At 39.7% G+C, this 22,616-nt stretch overlaps 1 long non-coding RNA gene across 3 annotated transcripts in view; it reads right to left on the minus strand.

Annotated features, from left to right (window-relative positions):
* LOC114014473 (uncharacterized) overlaps positions 1-22,292 on the minus strand; it is a 48,503-nt gene extending 26,211 nt beyond the window's left edge. For 2 of the 3 annotated variants that reach the window (XR_003557963.2, XR_008731547.1), the window contains exons 1-2: positions 17,608-22,292; positions 17,122-17,161 (exon numbers count right to left, since the gene is read on the minus strand). This is a non-coding gene — a long non-coding RNA (uncharacterized LOC114014473). The remainder of the gene's footprint in view (positions 1-17,121; positions 17,162-17,607) is intronic. The other variant, XR_003557964.2, reaches the window with a different exon arrangement.
* Between the last annotated feature and the right edge of the window lie 324 nt (positions 22,293-22,616).

Raw genomic sequence — 22,616 nt, forward strand, 5'->3', positions numbered from 1 at the left:
AAAAAGAATCCTTCCAACTTCAATTTAATAATGTTCATTACCATTAATGACAAGCTCAGATTCGGGAATACTGAAAGAGTTTTAGCTCTTCATAGTGCCCCCTAATATTTTTGAAATACATTGCAGAAACTGATCCTTCACACCAAGCATTTCCAAGCATAGCCTCTAGAAGCTGCATTTAAAATTTGTAGCTTATCAATTTGGCCATGCTGAAGAATGTTTTTATAACAATTTTTCCTAGTATCTCCAAGGAACATAAAATTTGTCAGAAAACATTCAAATTAACCATAGTCTATTAAATCTTTACAATACGGGAACCTCCAATTTAAGAGACAACCAAGCTGCAGCATATTGCTGTCTCAAAAAGGTCCAGCTGCAGGCGACCTTAGAAAGCTCAAAAATGTTTTGTCCAAGCATGAAAGACGAGGTCTGTCATAGTATTAGTCTGCACTACATAGGGTAGAGAAGATTTTGCCTAACAGCATATTCAACTATTGAGCAGAATAACTGCAAAATTACTTCCAAACTCACCGCTTTGAGTACTGTAGCTGTTATAGTTTCCTCTAAAATCTATATTGAAATTACTAGGTTGCAACATTTGCTGTAACAGAAGAAAATACTAAATCAAACCAACTAGTTAATGTGCCTCATAAGCCAAAGACCTTGTTAGAAGTCACAAATCCCAAAATTTGTTCATGCGTGCTAAGGTCTCCACAGCATATTTTTACTAACTGCACCATCTACTGACAGAATCTTAGAACTGCTTTCAGACGATTCCCTCTGCACACAAATTTTATTATTTCAGGGATTCTCAATCATCTAACAACCCCTGAAATTTCACAGGCAATTTCTGTGAAGCTTATAAAAGGCAAAAATAAATGCAAATTCACTTTAAGACTTACATTAACTTTTAGTGTGCTTTCATCTCAACTGGATAAAGGGTACCTAAATCAAAGAAAACTGAAATCACTCTTAGTTCAAATATTAAAACAGTAGCACTTCTTATCCCTAGCCACACGTCAACTTCCCCAAAAAAAGAAAGCAGAACAAATAAAAAAAAAAAAAAAGGATCCATTAGACACCTAAATATCTCCACAGATATCTCTATAGATGTGGTTAGTGTACTATGTCGGGTGGACACATGGCACAGACCCCCCCCCCAAAGAAAAAAAAAGGAGCAGAGTAACTAAACACTGAAAGAGAACTGTATGAAAAAACACATCTAGATGGTGTGCATGGTAACTGGGATAGCCAAGAAAAGTATTAGCATTCTTGGTTTTACTTTTTCATGTATTAAAAGCTTACGACTCATGCCAAAGCAGGCAAACTGAAAATAAGCAAGTCATCCGTGTACCATCTAGCCTATAAACATCAACCAGTATATATATTACATCACTAACACCAGTATCATAGCAGTAACATCACTGGTAGGCTTTCCCCAAACAAAATGTTATTTATTTCCCATTACTTTGCAACTTTTTTTAAAAGTTCTGTAAAGCAGACTGGATCTGTCTTAAATTACAGCAACAGGAACAGCAAAAAATATACAGTTCATCTTCAGAAACAGTCACTGAACACAGTAAGCCTCTTCTTCCATTTTTATCAGGTCATTTACACCCACTTCTGTCCTTGGCTATATTTTACTGAGCTCAAAGTCTTGCCCTACTCTTGCCTACAGTGCCCCTGCCATTCTTCACTAGAAAGAAAACAGAACGCTGGACCAGTTCTCTGCCTGTTCCTCTCTGACACATCTCAAGATGTGATCACTTCTACTTGGAAGGGACGTTTATCCAAAAGGGACTCCTTTGAAAACATAAGGTAAAGCTTCTCAAAATAAAAACAACTCAGCATACAATTTAAGATACATTATTAGAAAGCCCTCAAGTGTCTCTTGCACGTATGTAAGGGTTTGTTTTCTAATTTCAAGAAAGCAAAAGTAGTGGTTCAACTGAATAATGTCATGAGATGTTAATTCTTCTGGTATTAGAAGAACCATAAAGATTTGTTGATTCAGTGAAACGGATGGTTATATTCAACATCTTGGGTAGTCTTCACTAACTCCCTAACAAGAAGCAACTTTGGCCAGTATAAATTCATACAAAATGGCTCTATCAAGTACATAAAGCCACTTTCCCGTATCTAAAGTGAGGGACCTAGAAACACTTCTGAGCTTCCACTAAAAATCCATACCATAACTGCCTAAGTCTGGAACAGAACAAGACCTGGGGGGTTCATTGAGCTTCATTTTTCTTAACACAAGAAGCAGGAATAAGAGCTACCACATGCTCTGGCCAACCCCTTGATCTGGAGGAGTCTGGACCAGAGATGACAGAGCAGACCGCAGCGACAAGGGTGTCGTGCAGCTACACTGTAGCATGGGGATGTGCAGGGAGGAGAACAGAGAACTTAAATCACCCACCCAGAAAAATTACTCAGCCATTCGCCGACATAAAAGCAATGCTGGCTTCTGAAGGTCAGTGTGCTGCATCACATCCTTGCTAGGTACTGTGAATACTTTCCTCACTCTCCCACAAAGTGTCCATACCAGCAGTTGATCACAGGGACCATACCTTTGCTCATGTTAAAGGGCCAAAACATAACCATCATATGCAGAAGTAAAGAGAAGCTAGTCCAGGCTATCCATAAGAGCTCAAATTAAAAAATGGTTGCATCTTCCTCTGAAGTTTTGGCCACTGTTTAAGCAAAATATAAGGTTTGATAAATTACTGGCCCTATTCAGAAAGGCAACATCTATGTTCCTCAAGATCTACATTACCAAGGGACTGTTTTTACCTCAGAACAAGGGACTAAAAAGTCTTCCTACACACACCAGTTGCCACTAAATTACCATGAGATCTACTCCAGCCCACAGAATCTATTTGTATCCTCACTGCAGTTTTGGCAGTACATCAATTATTTTGATAATCCTTACAACTGTAAGAATACGTATAAACCTTGATCCAAAGATGAAATATCGCTTTCATATTTCATTAGCTTAAAATATTATTAGATAAGCAAACCTGTCAGCCATATTAGAACACTTTGCTGTTCTATTATGTTCTAGGAGAACCATCTCCTCCCTTTTACCCGTCTTTCTGGTAGTTTGCAACAATACACCAGAGAATAGAAAATGTTCAAAACCCGCAGCAGACTCACCACATCAGCCATGCTAACTATTTACTCCAAATGACTTTTATTCAAATTCAGCAGCTTGCAAACACTCACTGTCCATTTGTTAGTTGAAAGTAAAGTGATGACCTTTTGTTCAAGACAGTTTCAAAATGCAGATAATTACAGACATAAGCATGGGTATAGCCTGTAGCCTCCCATCACTTCAGAAGAACACCCTGCTGACCCGCAGAGAGGCAGGAATCATTGTCAAAAAGATGCTGTCTTATGAATTTAGAAGGCTGCAGAGAAGGAAAAGAAGTGCCACATACCTCTCCATTTTTAATTCTTGCTGTTAGAGATTATTTCTGATGCTCCTTTGGTTTGAAAGACTCAGTGGCTGAACAGTATTTGTGCTATGTACCGATTTTTTTATGTGTTTCTGTGCCTCCCTCCGATCTGTACAGCTCAGTAATTTGTCCCCCACAAAATGTAATGCTGTCTTTAAGGATTCTTGAAATTATGTGACCAAGCACACATCCATTAGATGACTCCAGGTGCCCCAGCAGCGCAGCTCAAAATTTGGCTTTGTAACTTCTGCCCACCTTTCCCAGACTTTCCAAAGTTATTCATACTAGGAGCAAAGAGGCTGCTCCACCCTGGTCACAGCCTTGCAGCTCTTACTACCCTGCAAAGGCTCTTCTTAAGGAGTAGCAAACCTTCAGAGCTAAGAGACACTCAGCTCTTCAGCAGTACTGACTTGGGAACTATTATCTTAAAGGCTCCAGTACCAGTCTCTTTCTGGTGTCAGCTCTACAGCTGCACCAACAGCAACTGGTCTTTCTTTCACCTGGGGTCTTCAACTGCCTTCCTGCATCTCCAGCCTTTCATACTGCCAGAGCTCTTCACGCCCCTACAAAGCACACCTGCCTAGAGCATATCAAAGCTAACTTGAATGTGAAAAATTCAGATGATCAACCAGAAGCCAAGGATTACGGAAAGTGGAAATTTTCTCTGTCTGGCATATGCAAACGTTCAAATATTCTCATTTGGAAAGCAGGGGATTATAGTACCTGCAAAACGACATTACAAAAATAATTCACCTCTTTGCTTCTCAAGCAATTGCACAGAATTTTGAAAACAAACAAATGCAAATTAAAAAGGTTTTCATCCTTCTTTCTATTGGTACTACACCTTGAATACTGTAGAAAAGTTAATCATATTACTGATACTGCAGTAAGATTGTTAAACAAAATATACCACCCAGCAAACATTGTGCAGCTAGCAAATAATCAAAGATTATCTAAGAATAAAAGATAAATAGAATAAAAGATAGAATGGGAGAAGAGAAGGAAAAAATATTTATGGCAATTCCTGTGATGTAGGAGTATCTCACTACAATGTTAAAATAAAATAGCTTTTTCACAATGCAGTTATGCCACAGGTTAGGACTGATTTCACTAGAAATTCAGAGGCTTGCCTTGCTAGGCTTGAGCAGAAAGAAAGAGCTTTTATCTCAATGGTCCCTGACACAATATTGTTATACAAAGATAACACCCTCTAACTTTTTAAATTAGTTCCACATGCAACTCTGTACATGTTTGGAAATTAAGAACTGGAAGAATGTGTTTTTTCCTGGTCTTGAAAGAAGATAACATTTTGTAAAGTTCATTGCCAAGTACAAGAGACATTTAACATGTGCATGGTCTCATCTAAACTCCACTGGTCTCAGGAAGCAGATAGTCAATCTGCCTCCACTTAAAAATCCAGAAATATGGAAAGTTATAGACAAAAATAAATAGTAGGCCTGTCTGGACTTAAGTTACACTAATACATTAGCAGCCACTTGTTATTCATAGAATGGTTTGGATTGGAAAGGACCTTAAAGATCACCTAGTTCCAACCACCTGCCATGGGCAGGGACACCTTCCACTAGACCCACTTTGCTCAAAGACCCATCCAGCCTGGCCCTGAATACTTCCAGGGATGGGGCATCCACAGCTTCTCTGGGCAACCTGTTCCAGTGTCTCACCAACCTCACAGTAAAGAATTTCTTCCTCATAGCTCATCTAAATCTACCCTCTTTCAGTTTGAAGCCATTGCCCCTTGTCCTATCACTACATGCCCTTGTAAATACTACCTCTCCAGCCTTCTTGCAAGGCCCCCTTTAGGTACAGGGAGGCAGCTATAAGATCTCCCCAGAGCCTTCTCTTCTCCAGGCTGAAGAACCCCAACTCTCTCAGGCTGTCTTCACAGCAGAGGTGCTCCAGCCCTCTGATCATCTTTGTGGCCCTCCTCTGGACTCTCTCCTGTAACAGGTCCAGGCCCTTCCTATGTTGGGGCCCCCAGAGCTGAATGCAGTGCTCCAGGTGGGGTCTCACGAGAGCAGAGTAGAGGGGCAGAATCACCTCTCCCAGCCTGCTGGCCACACTTCTTTTGATGCAGCCCAGGATACAGTTGGCTTTCTGGGCTGCAAGCGCATATTGCCAGGTCATGTTGAGCTTCTTGTCCACTAACACCCCCAAGTCTTTCTCCTCAGGCTTAGAAAGCTCTTGTTAGCTCAGCAGCCAGAGCAAGGACTGAACATAGCTGTCAGGGAGCAGTGGCTGCTCCACAAGGGAAGCCAGGCTACGGCCATGAGCTAGGCAGGACATCATCCCACCAAACAGAAGCAGCCCCACAGAATCTGAGCAGAGCCAGGGTGGGGACAGTGCTAGGGGCTGGGGACCATCACACAACGTGAGGCAGGGTCAGCTCCAGGGGCACTCTGGAATGATGCTCAAACTGCAAGTCAGGACTGCTGGAGACTGGGCTGCCTGTCTGGCCTGAGCTCTGGCTATTGCTCCTTGCCATGGATGGAGGTTCCAGGATGGAGGCTGGGCAGGGCAGTTAAGGCCATCAACCAATTAAGGCTCCTAGTGCTCTCTGGGCCATGATAATAGGTACTCACTGCATTGGCATGATGCCATGACCACAACCAAAGCTTATAGCTTTTGTTGGTTTGTTTTCTGAGGTTCTACTTTCCCTTTCTCAGTACAAGTGCCTTAGTTAGCCTTGTCTCTTTACTCAGATATACGTGCCAGCTGTTGTTTACTCAAACTCTTTTCAATTCTCCTACAAGAAAGGAACATCTGTCACACAACTATCTGTTTGCCTCTTCTGGAATGAATAGCTTGTGCTCATCACTGGAATATGTGGAAAAATAAGGACACCTTATTTCAACCTCAGTTGCAGGTCTCTCTTTTCTTCCTTAGCTATCAAAATAATCAAGGCATAACAATTAGTGATGGTCTGTTGTGATTAGTCACCAGTTTCTTCTCTATCCTATGATCTTACTGATACCTTCTGCTCTGACCAAGCTGCAAAGCTATAGGACAGCAGCCAGACAGCTATTTTTGTAGAGCTAGCTGCCTTCGCAAATTCTGGAAAGACATCCCCAAAACTGCCTTGACCCTCACCAACATCAAGCAGAGTGATGCAATCTCCATTCTACAGTACAGGAAGAGCATAAGGAAGGTATCTTTTTTCTTAAAATTCACATTTACACATATATAGAGCAAGAAATATTGTATGTTCCAGAATACTTAACATCAATTTGTATTTAAATAATACCATCTATACTGAATCCAGAAACACAAAGGACAAGTGAAAGACACTTCAAAGGGAAACACTTCTTCTAGCGGGCTTATAAAAAATTCCTTGACATTAGTCATTTTTACTGTTGGTTGTTTTTTTTAAATACTTCACCTATCTGTCATAATAGCAGTATCAAAAAATACTTTGTGGAAGCAAAGTGATGTACTTCTAGTCTATTAGGCACAACTATTTTCTATTTGTTAAAATGGGATTTATAGTTGATGAAGGTGAGCAGAGGTATTTGCAGCTGCTTCAGATACTTCCCAGCTCAACTAAGGAGTTTCCAAATGAGAGGACCCAGGAGGCAAGCACTGTGCAATCGAACAAACTCGTGAATGCATGTACTTTGTATACAATGCCAGCACAGTCTGACAAATACATCAAAACATTTTAAACATATCAAGAGGGGGAATAAAGGAGTTCTTTGGGTTTTGAATTGATATTTGACTTCCTGATGTCCAAGAAATTTGAACAAAAGCCTGTTTAAACAACACCTACCCAATATTTATCTCATGACAAGTGGAGGATCACATGGTATAAGGATCTAAAAGCAAAAGTTAGCTGCAAATTCAAGGGCATAAAGAGCAACTTCTGCACCCACCAATTTAGTTTTCTGAATTCAAACTCACGGCTATCATTTAGATCAAGCACGTTCTAACAAGTATATGGAAACGAGACTGCCCAGAACTGTTATTTCACAATACTAAAAAGCATTTTAAGAACTCTTATTTCATGGTGCAGAATAATTATTTGGTGTGTATCAAAATGAGCTGATGTTCAGGGAGATTAACACAGCCCTGCCAACTGTATGATTCCCATACACTTCTTTGTCCTATTCAGCATCTGTACTTTATTTTGACCCCAACCCTAACTGCAACAGCCATGTAAGTCTGGAATAAATCCAGTAAAGTTAATGAACATGATACAGATTTTTACTAGTTTGAAAGTAGTTTGGGCCTTCAGTAGTCAAATGGACCACAGGCTGTGAAACAAGCATACTGAGAATTAGAAAGTCCATTTGTTTAAGGACAAGGATGAAAATAAACATGAACAGCTGCCTCCATCACTCGCCAGTCCATCTAACCAAGGCAAAGTTCCAACTGGAAAGAGTTGCACAAACAGAGCATATGAAAGCACTAAAGGCTGCAGAGACAGCTTTACTTTAGATGTTTCCTAAACTGTAGGGCCTACTTCACAAAACTGGAGCCTGTTCACAAAATAAAATCCTTAACTTTATAGTTATTTAAGCTAGTACTTAAGTTTTGAAAACTTCACACCTGACTGTCTTTCCTCTCCCTACTGAAGTAAAACAACAGAAATTAACTTAAACAACACATACCAATGGGGGTTGGGGTGTGGAACTCTACTCGATTGCCATTTGTATTCAGCTTCAATTTTGTTTGAATACATATCTCTGTGTGTGTTTGTATTATCCTGTATAGGTGTAAGGATCCATTTATTGTGAGCACTTCAAAGAAGACTCAATGTTATTTACCACCTACAGATATCCTAGTAGCCAGCTAGTTTTTTAAAAAAGTGGATAGTAAAATTATAAAAAAACTTCTATACAAGTTTTGAAGTCAGCAATCTAATTTAACATTGCTCCTATCATATGCAGAGCTGTCCATATATTTCTACCATACTCTTCAATTAGTAAACACACTAGCAGAGAAGCACTTTCCAGTGGGACTATTCTAAAAACAGCTCCTTCAATTTTTAGTTCGTACAGAAATTTCAAACAGCCATAACTGATACATGTTTTCAGTGATAACCAGCTCAACCTTGAGCTCAAATATCTCCAAAGAAAAAGAGTCTCCTGTGCCCTGTTAAGTGATTTTACAGCAGAAACAGAATTAAAAACGTGAACTGCAAGCACTGACACTTCTAACATGTAGTCTCATGTCCTCATGCTCCCATCCCTAAGCCTGCTTGCTCTCTGCCATCTTAGCCTATTTTAAATCCAGAGGAATAAAGCAGTAACTCGTTTTACTTATGATCCACAAATGTTGCAACACAAGTGATCCCTATCCAGCCTGTAAAACGAGGCTGGAGCAGCGGTTAGTAGTAATTTTAAGTCTCTCAAGAATTCACATTACAGGCTGAGAAGCTTATTTAGCACAGTGGTTTTCCTTTGAGGTTGAAGTATTCTGTCTGCAAGAAGTAACTGTCCTGTCTCTGCCATAATGGTGGATGCTCGCCCCAGACTTAAAGCCAGTGTTTCTACAGAGAAAGCCCCTGTGATGTCTGATGCCTCCACCCAGACGGAATGGGTAAAGGAGACTTTGGTACAGGCAGTAGTGGCCACAAGTGCCCAGACTCTTCTCCTGGATAAAAGTACCCACTTATGGTACATACTGGTTGATGATCCGTTACAACAGGTTACAGAATTGCAGGAAACTTAAAAGGCTGCATAGTATTAGAGGGTCTTGAGACAGAGGTAGATAGGTGGTTTCTGACTCATGCTCCTGTAGCGGACACCACAGAGAACGATGCACCCTGGACCCTAGTGACAAAAGTGGGACTCTGCTTTACAAACAGAAACAGATATGAAGCTTTCACAGCTCTAGACATCCACAAACAAGGACTGCGTGGAGAAACTGTACCTAAGCAGCACACCATGGTTACTGCAGACAGAAATGTTGGGTGCTTGTAGTGGGTGACTCCCTGTTAAGAGGCACTGAGGTGTCTACCTGCCAGCCTGACAGGGAAGCACATGAGGTATGCTGCCTTCCTGGAGCAAAGATCAAAGATATTTCTGAGAGGGTGCCACAATTTGTCAAGTGCATGGACTACAATCCTCTGCTACTCTTTCACATGGGCACAAATGGCACCACAAGCCAGAATCTGGGCAGAATCAAGGAAGCCTAAAATGCCCTGGGAGCACAAGTGAAAAAATTTGGTGCCCTAGTTATTTTTCTTCCATGTTACCAGTAAGAGGAAAGGGTGCAGACAGAAATAGATGTATAATGCACATCAACTTCTCACTTCACAGCTGGTGCTGTTGTGAGGGATTTGGCTTCTATGACAATGGGACATTCTTTGATTATAGCCTGTTAGGGAGGGGTGGGACCCATCTGTCTGGAAGAGGCAAGGGAATCTTTGGCTGAAGCAGTCACCAGTGCAGCAAGTGCTTAATAGCACACTTTTCCTGCATAGTGAATGCAAAGGGTCTCTTAAACAGCTGCCAGATTCACCCCACGTTCACTCAGCAGGATGTGAACCTTGCTGTTTAAATGGGTTTGAGTGAGTCAGAAAGGAATCTGTCCAGTTCTGCTTCAAGAAATAGCACCAGGCTCATTCCCAAATTTCAGCAAGAGATGGGCCAGGCATCTCCCAAGTCTTAGCCAACAAATTATCTGCATCAAGAAGCCATACTAATTGGTATTTACCATATTCAATTCATTCCATCTGTGGGGAGATACAGAACAAACCAAGAAGAGATAGGTCCACTGAGTAGCACCATCCTCTCTGACACTGGGAGAGCCCTGCTATCTCTAATACTCACATGTAGCTATGAAAGTGAGCAAAGTAAGGCATGTGCTTACTGTACTAGCTGCCCTCTAAAGCTCTAATTTAACCTTAGCTGTCTAGAACATGGCTACATTCAAGTCTTCTCAGTTCTTTGCTCTAAATTAGATACAGTTCCTTTCTTTCCCCATAGAAGTATCACAAATGCAGTGGTTTAACACTTCAAAAGTCTCCCATATGGCTTTGAGCAAGTCAGATAAGGTCAAGTTTCAGCGCATCTGTGTATAATTCAAAGCTTGTGAGTATATTTAGATATTTAGTCAAGAACTTCTGACATTTGAAAACTGGACCTACCAGAAGAAACAATGAAAAAGAACTCAGTGAACATGACACTGTAAAAAAAAATATATATATATCAAAAACAGATTACTACAAGTCAGGATTAATAGATGAAATAATCTACAAATGTTAATAAAAGACTAAGCTCTCCCCTGAAGCATGTCCTCTTCAAGACATCAAGAGGTGCGACTGCATACTAGGGGGAAGAAAGTTCTGCAAGAGATCTTACCATTCCAGGGCTGATAAAATTTTCTGTAATGGAAATAGACGTATTGGAAACATTTATCAAGTGTAGGACACCTAATCAAAGATGTGTTGTCAGATCTCTGCTCTCTGAGCAGTCAGAATAAACCAAAAGTAGCAACCGAAATGTTCTCCTGAACTCAGTTAATTCCAGTTATGTTGTTCTCTTTCTTTCATGAGAGGCTAACACTGCATAAAACTTCTATTATCTTTTTTTTAAGAAAAATCTTAAGAAAGGACTAGCTGGCAAAAATAAATACCTTCCTTGCTGCAAATTAATACATAAAATTTATTGAAATCCAGGCTAAAGGTGTACAGAAGTCTCAATTTATGCTCGTAAAAGGACTGAAAATACACAAGAGTAGATAAGGCATAAACTTAGGCGCAAAAGCAGGTAGTTTTACATTCAAATAAACAAAACCACTGTAATATAGTAAGGTCAGATACAAGTCAATAAAAAAGTAGATTTTTGAGCTTTACAAAGAAAAATAATAATCAAAGATGTTCTCGGCATACAAATAAGATACTCTTTCCTAAACAGCCGAATATCTTTATTATGCACTAGACAAAAGGGGGTAATGTTAAGTCACTCTAACTATGCATTTACTCATGGGAGAGACTGGATGACACAACATATGACAGCATGCCCCAGTGTGCTGTAGGTCAACCCTCTTGCTTCCTCTGTAACGTTCTTTCACTATTATGCATCAAAAACACACCTGACAAAAAACCTCACTGAAGAGGAGGGCTGATTCCATTAAATATATATATCCTGAATGAGAAAGCTGAGCTGTAGAGACAATCTGTAGTTGAGCTGAGCTGTATTCAAGAATAATTCTGTTGCAGTCAAGTGACAGGTTATTCTTCCTTAAAGTAAGAATTAAGTGACAAATGTATTCAGCAAAACAGATTCTAGGGTCATAAAATGGATGACAGATGCAACCGACACTTGGGAAACCCCAAGGTCAAAGGCTGTACACCACCTAACTGTTCTTTAAAGTAAATGTCATATTCTTCCAATGGCCTCCAGTCGATTCATCAACATAGCTAATATGAAGCACACCTCCCTTGCTTGCCAGGAAATAAAGAGCACATTTATCCCATAGGTACGTCAGGTGGAATCACAGGTATTCCAGACAAAAAAGGTGACAGCATACCAGCTCTGCCAGAAAAGCAGTTTCTTGTAGGAGACGCATCAGTCTTACAATTGAGATACAGCAAAAACAAATTCCCCTGCCCAAAAGCATAAAAACCAGCCTTCCCAACCTTTCTTTTTTTTTTTTTTTTTTAAACCACAGATCCACTTTCAGAAAACAACCTCATTTTTGCTTTAGTGTTTTGAAGTGAAGTTCAAGGTAAGGCAGCGCAGTATATCTTGGTCCGGTATAAGTCTGAACACAACATGGCATTCACAGGTTTGTCAAAATTCAGCACTGCTCAGGAGCATTTCAATTTAGCACCTACTACTGATTTTGAAAGACTGGTGGGATTGCATGATCCTACTCACTGCTCAAAGAAACACACCTTGGAATCACAACATTTGTCCAAGACTGTATGACCTCTCCTGCTTTAGCCTGCTTTCAAGGTACTTCTGTATCTAGACAGTGATAGGTGGCACCATTCCTTTGTGTAAAGGTTATTTTGCCCAAAACACCCACCACTGAACACTGGGAGGGTTGCTACACCACATTCTGAACTCCACCAGAATGCTAGGACTAGAAATCAGAATTTCAATTGTAAAAGTGTCAACACTGCTTTCAATAGCAAACCATCTGAGCTCTTCACAGGCCTTTCAGCTTTCTTTTTTCAATGCCCTTCAAACAGCAGGGGTAGAGAGGAAAGACCAATTTAATAAGAAATCTCTCAGAGAAAGATGCTGAATGAATCTCAGTCTCCAAGACTCACGCCACCACTCTAGCCACTGAGGCATCTTCCCTCTCTATATTCCTCTCTGCTGAAAACTTTAGCCCTAGAAGAAAGTCTTTCATTAGCAGTTAATTTACTTGCCTTAGATCACGCTGTTTCAAAGTGTTATCTTCAAAAGGAAAACATCATGACACCACTCATTTAAAAAAAAAGGGGGGGGGGGGGGGGGAGAAAAAAAGATATTTGCTTCTGCACTTCTCACTCTGAAACTGTCTGCCTCATTGGGATACTGCCATAGGGGCAGGCTATGATATAACATTGAAGCCAAGGCTGAATATCACTTACCTCCTTGGCAATGACAACTGAAATGCAAAAAAGGCCAACTGTGTATTGACATTTTGTGTCCAATTCACACATTTATACAACTCATTTGCTGGACTTCATTTGTATTCTTTCAAAATGAGAATGAAAAAGGGTTGTTTCATTTAGGGAAAATGGAATTAAAACAAAAATTATTTTGACTGACTGAAGAAAAAAAAGATGGAAAAGGAGCTGATTCTCAAAATGTCAAGACTATTTCTCTGCTTTTAAACTTCTTGGGTTATGATTTTCACATATGATTTTGATAAGTCAAACCTCATATCAACATTCCTGTCAGTCATGCATTTCATGGAAGTAAGTAGTTATTAATATCATGCTTACTACCATTGCTCATGAAAACTGATTAAAAGTCATTTGGTGTCATGGCAGTCCTTAAAGTCGGGTTTTGTCCTATACTGGCACTGGAGAGATTTTTGTAAACTTGCATGAGTGCTGAAATCCTGCCCTGGTCTATGAGAAACTCAAGTTCAAACAACATCTCTTTGCCAGAGGCAGAAAAATCTACACTAAAACCCCATGACTCAACCTGAGGAAGAGCCTGAGCCTGTGTATCACAAATCACAATATCCAACCACCAGACTTCTGTTTCCATCTCTATTTATCGAGATGTCTACTCTTCATGTCTTCCCAATAGTAACTACTATAATTCTACTCAGATCAAGCCTAACTTCAAGATCTCAAGGTAAATATAATTTCTTAGCATCTGTTTTACACAACACTCCTTTAACAGAACTGTGCATAAAAGTAACCGTATATAAGCACGTGGGAGTATGCTAGACACAGAAGGAAAATCCCAAAACATGACACTAAATGTCATGAGCAGGGACCTAAACTGAGAACTAGAACATCAAATCCTGATGCAAACAAAACAAATACTGCTGAAGAGCCTTTCTGAGAGCATAGCACTTAATTTCTGTCTAATCAGCAGCCACCCATAACTGTGAAACCCCATGTTCTTTCATCAGGCCCTAACTACAGTCAGCCCACAAAGCACACAAAAATTTTTCAGCATGATTCTCCCTGGTATCAGCCTGCTGAGGATAATGGTCATATAGTTCTGACACATCACTATAGTTCCAATTGCATAGTATTTTTCCAATCTGTTAACACAGTGGTCTTTGGGAAACAGAAGCACTACCTAAAATTCAAGATGTAGTGAAAACTCTTTGTTGGAAACAAATTGTATTTTAAATGTGTTTCGGTTTTTAAAATACAGGATATCTACTTTGGAGGTGAAGTTTTGAAAGGGATAAACTCATACAGAAAGAAGAAAATTTTATGTAAGCTTTCAATCTTTCCTACAGTTAATCCAACACTTAAACATTTCCCCCACCAACTCCTACAGTTTCCTAAACTTGGTTTCCTGTGCTTTAGGAAACTATGGTTTCCCACCGTAGGAAAACTATGAGAATTTCTTCTAATGCAACACTGATTTGTGCCAAGAAGCAACTTAGTATGGAGTTGCAATAAAATCTATTAAGTAGTTAAGGAACAAAGTATCTTTATTTCCTCTAATCAGTGTATGTCTGCATTTGTTAGAATATCAACTTTTATTGAAGATGGACTATGCTGTCTGTTTCTTAATGAAGACACTGCATATCAGATAAACATTTTAAAGAAACCTCAAGGCATACTCTCTTTTCCAACACAGTTAAAAGCATTTTTCTATTGCCTTCAGTGAAAACAATGAGGTTTACACCTCTGATGTTTTTAGCTATTTTAGCCATTCTTTATTTCTTCTGAACATCTGCAAACTGTTATACTGAAAAGCAAAATACATTCAGATGTTCATACTGCTCACAGCTGAACTCATGACCATCAACACCATCTCACTGGTTTCAAAAGAAAGTGGTGACTGACAGAAATAAAAAGAATGAAGAATGAAAGAAATGGATGCAGGTTGAGAAGCACTGCAAACCTTGCACTTTGATGGAAGTGGCTTATTGAAAACTGAGAACACAGCTGAGCACCAGCCACCTGCATATTAAACTGGTATTAGTCAAGATGAACTTGGTATCAAGGAGAGAAGTAAGGTTTGTTTATCCTCCATCTCCAATTAAACAGTAACTGAAGCATATGCATGAAAAAATAGCATCTTTTTAATTGTATTAGCATCTTATTTATTATATCTTAGTAAATGAAAGAACAAACGTGAGAGCTAAATCTCAGCCCAAGGCAGGCTCTTCACAGCTGGTCATAGGGAATTGTCACCAATAGCTCCCTCATTAATGATGAGGGAATGAACGAGCAAAGACTTAGAAGAAAAATCCCAAGCATCTGAGAACCACATTAATGGTATCTGAAGCAGGAGGAAAAGAAAAATCTGTTTATATTTCTTATTGCAGAAAAGGACCAGCAGACCAGCTGAACACAAGGCCATGCATGACAAGGGCTAACAGTGACCCACCTAACAGTGGGTTAGTAGTGAGCGACTACTTTCCTCTGTGCAGCACCTAAAACACTCGCCTGGAACAGTGTCAACTTTGGGGCTTCTCATTGTAAGACAGACACTGACAAACTGGAGGTGGTTAGTGGAGGGACAGTACCACGGCTGGGGAATGGAGCACAGGCATGTACAAGGAGAGGCTGAGGGAAATGGGTGTCTTTAGCCTGAAGACAAGGCGGCTAATGGGAGCAAATTACTGTCTTCTACCTCACGGTGATTACAAAGGAGATGGAGCCACAATTTTCTGAGATGACCACAGTGAAAGGACAAGAGCAACAGTCGCTAGCTGAAAAATCTCAAATTACTGGTAGATGTAAAAGGGAAAAAAGGTTCACGGATAAGCACTGGAACAGATTGCCCGGAGAGGTCTGGAGTTCTACCTTCTTGAAGCTACTTAAAATTCAGCAGGACAAGGCCATAATTACCCTGGCTTAACTTTGAAGCTAGTTCAGTCTGTCTTTCAGCTAGGGCTAGATGATCTTCATTGGTTCCTTCCAACCTGATAAGGTTGTATAATTCCAGGATTTCCAGCCTTCGTTTTTAAATATGGTTGCCCAGTATTATACTCTAGACAAAACTAGCCAAGTTACTCTTTCATGTTGTCAGGTGCTAAGAATGATTCTACACAAGTCAAGCATCCAGCAGGTATGAAGGACATTAAGGTACTTCCCACCCAAGGACTCACACTCTGGTGTGCTCATGAACTAGAGTGATATAGATGATAGTAATGATAACTGTCACACAAAAAAGGAAGAAACAGAGCGATGTCTCATGCCAGGCAAAAAAAGCTTTACGTAAACAGTTATTGGAAAACACATTCAGTCATTGTAGCCACAGCTTTGTAGCCGAATTAAAAAGAATATTTTTGTTTGTTTGTTTCAGATTTGTTATCTACAGCCAGACTGTGTCCTCCAGTGTCAGCCGTGCATTAGTAGTACACATTGCCATCATGACTTATCACACAGAAACAGACTGCACCATCAACTTGGCCATCCTGTATTTTTCAATTACCTGCACATTCCAAAGTCTTTTAACAGAGAAGTTGATCTTCCCCGTGCCCCTTGATTTCTGTGACATAACTTCAAACAGTAACTTTTGTTGGAAAGCCAATTAGAGAATATGGTGGTTCCTATTTCGGCAAAACAAGAATTTAATTATTTCAAGAGCCAAGAAAATGGAGGACATAGAAGAACTTGGGGGAACTGCCTTTTGCAGCAAAGATCTTCCATACCTTCTAAATTCAGTCTATCTGTTCTACCCTGCCTTGTACGATATAAATACTTCACATCCCCAAGGAACATCATCTGATTCTTTCAAACAAAAGCCTCCCTTTTCATTAATTAAAACCAAAGAAGCCAAACTAAACTTACTGTCTAGTGACAGGGGTACCATATCTTAAAAATCGCTATTGGGATACTGTGTCATCAACTAATTAAAGCAATACTCAGGCAAGTGGAAATCATGCCCCGAGGGAGTAACAAAATTGCCTGAAAGACTCATTTATCTAAGATAGTAATAAATATATGTATTAACGGATTTAGTCATCAGGATTAAACATAATCCAGTGTTTCTATGGAGTATTAAAAAAAGAACCCACCAACTTAAGTTTGTGTTTGCACCCAGCTAACATTCACCCTGTTTAACGTGGCACTGGCTCATACTTCCTCTTCACTCCTATGAAGAAAAACACATTTACTGTTAGAAAATTATTTATGAAAATATAACTGCCTCTCTTCCTGCCCACTAGATCAATTTACTTCTTGTGAAAACCTACGCTTTTCAATGTTATTTCTTGTCTCATTAGGAGGTAATGCATACCCAGCAGTCACAGCAACTTCTCCCCCAAGAACCCCTGGGGTTGCCTCACAGATTTCTTCCTGTCCTTCACCTGATTAAGGAAATGTTCTGACAGAACTCTACCGGGAGAAAAACAAAACACCAGCCCTCGGTACACAAATCATCTGGAAATAATGAACTAGCAGACCAGTTCTGCAGTCTCAAGATCAAGTGACCTCTAAAAGGGAAGCCAGAGCCCCAGTCTGTGCTCTCCAGATGTCCTTGTTTCGGTTGTTACACACCACCCCCACTCCCTGCCCCTTGCTGCATGTCCAACAGCTCACCAAAAATCAGCTGACATTCATCTTGCTCTGCGCCCACAATCACAGCAACATGCTAAAGGTCCAAATGAAGAAGAAAATATTGTCCCTCAACTCTATGCAATAATTCATTATTTATTCATCTAGAGAGATGAAGACTGTTCAACACCCTCTGCAGCTGACAGGAAGCATGCCTTCTCCTGTGTGAGGTAAACAAAAAATGGTATTACAAACCATATTTTTCCAAATATTTTTGACATACAAATCCAAATCTGTCCAGGTACAACAGGTATAAGACCGAACTTTTGTAGAAATAACCTGCTATGCACAGGACCTACTGTTGAGCTCCCAGAGGAACCAGAGGGAGGCAAGATCTTCACCTTAGGGCAGATGCTGCCACGGAGAGCTATAAAACAAAAGTAAATTTACGGAGTTCAGGTCACAGAAAGTCAAGATGCAGAGAAAAGCAACTGGCTCAGAATGGTTTGGGTTGAATACTGGGGAGATGGGAAAGGAAAGGATTGTCTTGTTCTTATTTAAGTATCAAAAAGCCATGTAATTTGGATGCCTGATCTCTTTTTCATATATAGCTGCAGAACCAATAATATTACAGACCAATCTGACCATTTCACAGTAGCCAAAGACTCCTCAAGAGAAAGTTTACTGCAGTAGGACCAATGTTCCTTGTCCAGTCAGGATTAAGAGAGTTCATCATTCAGGTTTGCAATGTTTCTCCACAGAGAGGAAAAACACCCCCAAAACCCAACTGCCAGAGCACTGCTTCCCACACCCAGAGGCTGTCAGTCTTGGGAAGGCTCATCCAAGAGCATCTCATCAGGCTCCAGACAGACTCGAGAATGTCTCTGTCAGTGCTTCCACTACCAACTCACATTAGCCAAAGGGATAAGCAGCACCATATGATTCCCCAAGGCAGAAGGAAAATGAAATCAATACTTACTTTTGTGAAAGTGTCATCATCTTCATGGAAAATCAGCTGCTGGTGGCCATCCGGTGCTCACTGCTGTCGTTCAGCAAACACTTCATTACCCAGTAACAGGGCAGTGAACAGACAGAGGCATTCTTCCTAATGACTTCTAATCCTCATTTCCAAACACACACATATATACCAAATGCTGCACTTCCAGGTTTCTCTACAATTCATTAACGTTCATCCTCTTAATCAAGCAAAGCATTCTTCAATCAAACAACAAACACTGAAATAGAGAGCTTGCCCAGTTTGCCTTAGAAGAGACATGCATATCTCTCTTTTTTTGGTTTGATTGATTGATTTTTGGATTTGAGGGGGGGCTGTGTAAGATCTAAGAAGTAATTAGTTGTTATTCCCAATACTTTTCCCTTAGCAGCAAGGCAAGGCAAGTGTTATTTCCTATATAGCTGTATTATGGCTGCGCTCAGGGGTACTCTTTGGTATACTACAGAATCTTGTTTATTGTTCTCACTTCCTCTGCAGGCTCTTCCCTGCCACATCTGCTTAAAGAGAGAGGAACTGAAGTCATATCCTCACTAATCAGACACCATGCAATACCAGCTGTTACAGTCATAAGCAAAATTCATCCTATTTTCATAGGAATCAAACAGCTGCAAAAAAATGAATATCTAAGCCTTCTCCTATCATAATTTGGTAACAAATATGTCGTGTGTACATAAATATAATTGTTAAAAGGTTGCATATCATGAAGTACAAGGGTGCTTGGATATCTTTCCTCATACAGGAGCCATTTTCAAAAGAACCCTCAACCATATGCTGCAATTTGGAATAGGAACTTCACAGAAGTGCCGATGCAAAAGGGCCAAGCACAGCTTCATCAGATTCATGGATTTAATTAAATACTTGTGGCTAATTGTAAGTTTTTCTACCCATATGTATTTTTATACTGGAAGAATTCTACTTTTCAGATGCATAATATTCTTTGTTGTGTCCTTTGGATGCAATGCTTCAAATGTGATTTTGCCTATTTTATAGAATCTACTTTTCTATTTCAAAAAATCCCCTTTAATGTGGTTTTTAAATGGTGATTAAAATTAAAAAAAGATGAGTACAAAGGAGTACCACATGTAGCCACATATCCTCACATTCAGAATTACCAAGTAAATGCAGTGATTATTCTGATATTGTAATTCAGCTTAGCAAGGATGCTACAGCAAGTAAGTCTAGACAAGTTTTTCTTCTACATAATTTGATATTTTGAATTAAATAATTATTTGGTGTTCCTTTACATCTTCTGTAGTCACATACAGTAGACAGAACTACACCAGTTTTAGTTCTTACAGCTTTTTTTCACAACTGTTGACTGAACCAAGTGATGGTGATACCATGCAAAACAGCACAGTACTGACATCTTCTGCCACAGTTTTATTGAAGACCATGAACCACACAGTCTGACCATTTAGTCAGTGGGCCAAACTCAGTATTGCAGGCACTGATCAAATCTAGTCCAAAAATATGTATGCCTTCATCTTACTCCACAAAGGGACACAGACACAATGTAAAGCAAATAGAAATTTACTATGACCTCCCAAGCATTGTATCACACCATGGTTATCCAGCATATTTAAAGCAGTCACATTGCAGAGTCTGTGTTCAGCGTCATCATCTATAGAATCCCCTACATTTGATATGATATAATTTCCCAAGACAGACTTGCTAGTGTCTCCACACCAATGAACAATGAGATCTCAGAATAAAACATTCAGGGGATCTTTCCTTTTGGGGAAAGAGTAGTACATATTCAATAGCTGTCACTTATTTTTTGCAGAGGTTCCACGCTTCTATACATGATAACAAAAACTTTTTTGTGCTTAACATTAATAACATGCACAGGTATCTGTCTGGATTAGGCCAAAAGCATGGTTGGGCCAGTGACCCTGCTACATGGTTTAACCACACACAAAAACAAAGGCCTCTGGGAAAGATGCAGGCTTCCCAAGTTCTTGTCATCAGAGACTTCATCAAGTTTTTGATTTTACAAAAGATACACTAACTTCAGTGATATTATTCAGTCAATGAATATGATCAATTTGACTTTGCACCTTTAACATCCTACTAGCACGTTCAATTGTCTAAGACAACTTTACTCCTATAAAAACCCACAACAATGGTGTTGGTGTCCAGTTCAGCACAAACCCATCAACTTCCTCTCCAGAGGTACTTTTACATCAGTGACAAGCAATGAGTGTTTTATACCCTAGGCCGCTCATTTTGTGCTCTGGGGTAATACTTATGAGCTACTTGTAAAAGGTCCATAAAAGATAACCAAGAAAAACAATCTCACTTCTACTGGAATTTTATGTACAAACCAATAGAATAGAATTTTTAAATAAATGCAGGAACAGTACACTGCTCAAACAGACAATAGGTGGTGAAATGCTCTGCACAACACCTTGATCTAAGGTGCTATACACTGAAATGTATAGTTTCACTACTGAAGGAAGACATCTCCAGACATGGAAGACCACATTCAAATTTGCATAATTGTCCATTTGTAATAAGTCCATGTTCTGCAACTTGTACGTTTTGAACACCTTCCTGCAGCTGTAGCCTCATCAGAATCAAATATGACCTTCTAAATATGCTCTAACTCTACTAATATTATTCAGAAACAACTCCATTTAAATCAGCAGAGCTGCCTGCAGACCAGCATGCTGCTGAGCTGAATAAAACAAACAGATCTTTGCATATCTAATTGTTTAGAACCTCATATCTTAAAATGAAAACAGTATAGAGGCTCATGTATGAATTATTCCTCCCAACAGGAAAAACAATGTTGTGATTCAAACATGTTTAATTCAGTTTAAATATAACACCAAAAACACACACAGTTGGGGTTTTTTCCCCCTAAGAGCACTATGATTTCAAGGAATGTATAATTGCAGAAGATAAACATGAAGCAGTTAGAAAGATGCAGGACCGATGGGCTGAATGCCAAAAAGCTTGAGCCACTGACTTCAAGCAATCTATAAATTCTTGTGGAATTTTTAAAATTGTAAACTACTTAGAAGGTTTCCTCTTCCCTCCATCCCTTTATATTACACAATGAAAAGAATAACATGGAGCTTGACCTAATAAATGAAAAAACAATTCTAAAGAATGATGGATCAAAAGACAGCCCAAACCTCTCATTCATCTTACAGTTAACAAAATCACACAACCCCATCTTCCATATGAAGCAGGCAGGAAAGAAGTTGATTCCCACACTTCCCAGAAGTTAAGGAGGGAGAGAAGAAATCCAGAAGTGCACCTGCAGATCTTGCAAAAGCATTTGCAATGCAAGGATTTACTGATGTTATGCATTCTACCAAAGCTCACACTCTCACGTATTCAGCCAGGTCACAAATCGAACAAAAACTGAGAAACCTGCTGGTGAAGAAAAGGAAAATACAGTTTGAATATGAAATAAATTGCTATATAAATATTGTTAATAAAGGGTGAGATCTGAATGGAACAATTAAGTTAGTCGCTCTTAGACTTTACATAAGCAAAACTGAAAGGTCAGATAAGACACAGGCAGCAAGCTCTCCCACGTAAAGCAGACGCAACCCGGCACGGTGCAATGGCAGTGAGTGCTGCCAAGGGACCAGTAGTAAGTCTGCAAATTGTTTTTAATCACTGCTAAATCAGTTTTTGGGGATTTTGGAACTATTTTACCCACACACATACACACAGACACCCCTCCCCCGCCCCCCCCCAAGTTCACTGATGCAGAACAGCTTCTGCAGGCTGAGCAGCCAAGATTCAAAGGAAAAGAAACAATGACCTGAAGATTTTCTTATTTTGTTTCCAAATGACACACTCAGGGTGTGGAGAGGGGTAAAAAAACCAATATCCTGAAAAGCAATAAAAACAACTAATCTGCCAACCTGATTAAAAGCATCAATTTTGGTTTTTAAAGCTTTGCAAAAGGCTATAACTTATAAAGTAAGAAAACTGATAAAAGCCAAATACATAGCAATATTTTGTAAGGTAATGCTAAATAAAATTACTGCTTCCAAGATACATACAGTATTGCAACTCC

This window comes from Falco cherrug, chromosome 3 (genome assembly GCF_023634085.1).
Source record: "Falco cherrug isolate bFalChe1 chromosome 3, bFalChe1.pri, whole genome shotgun sequence".
NCBI lineage: Eukaryota > Metazoa > Chordata > Aves > Falconiformes > Falconidae > Falco > Falco cherrug.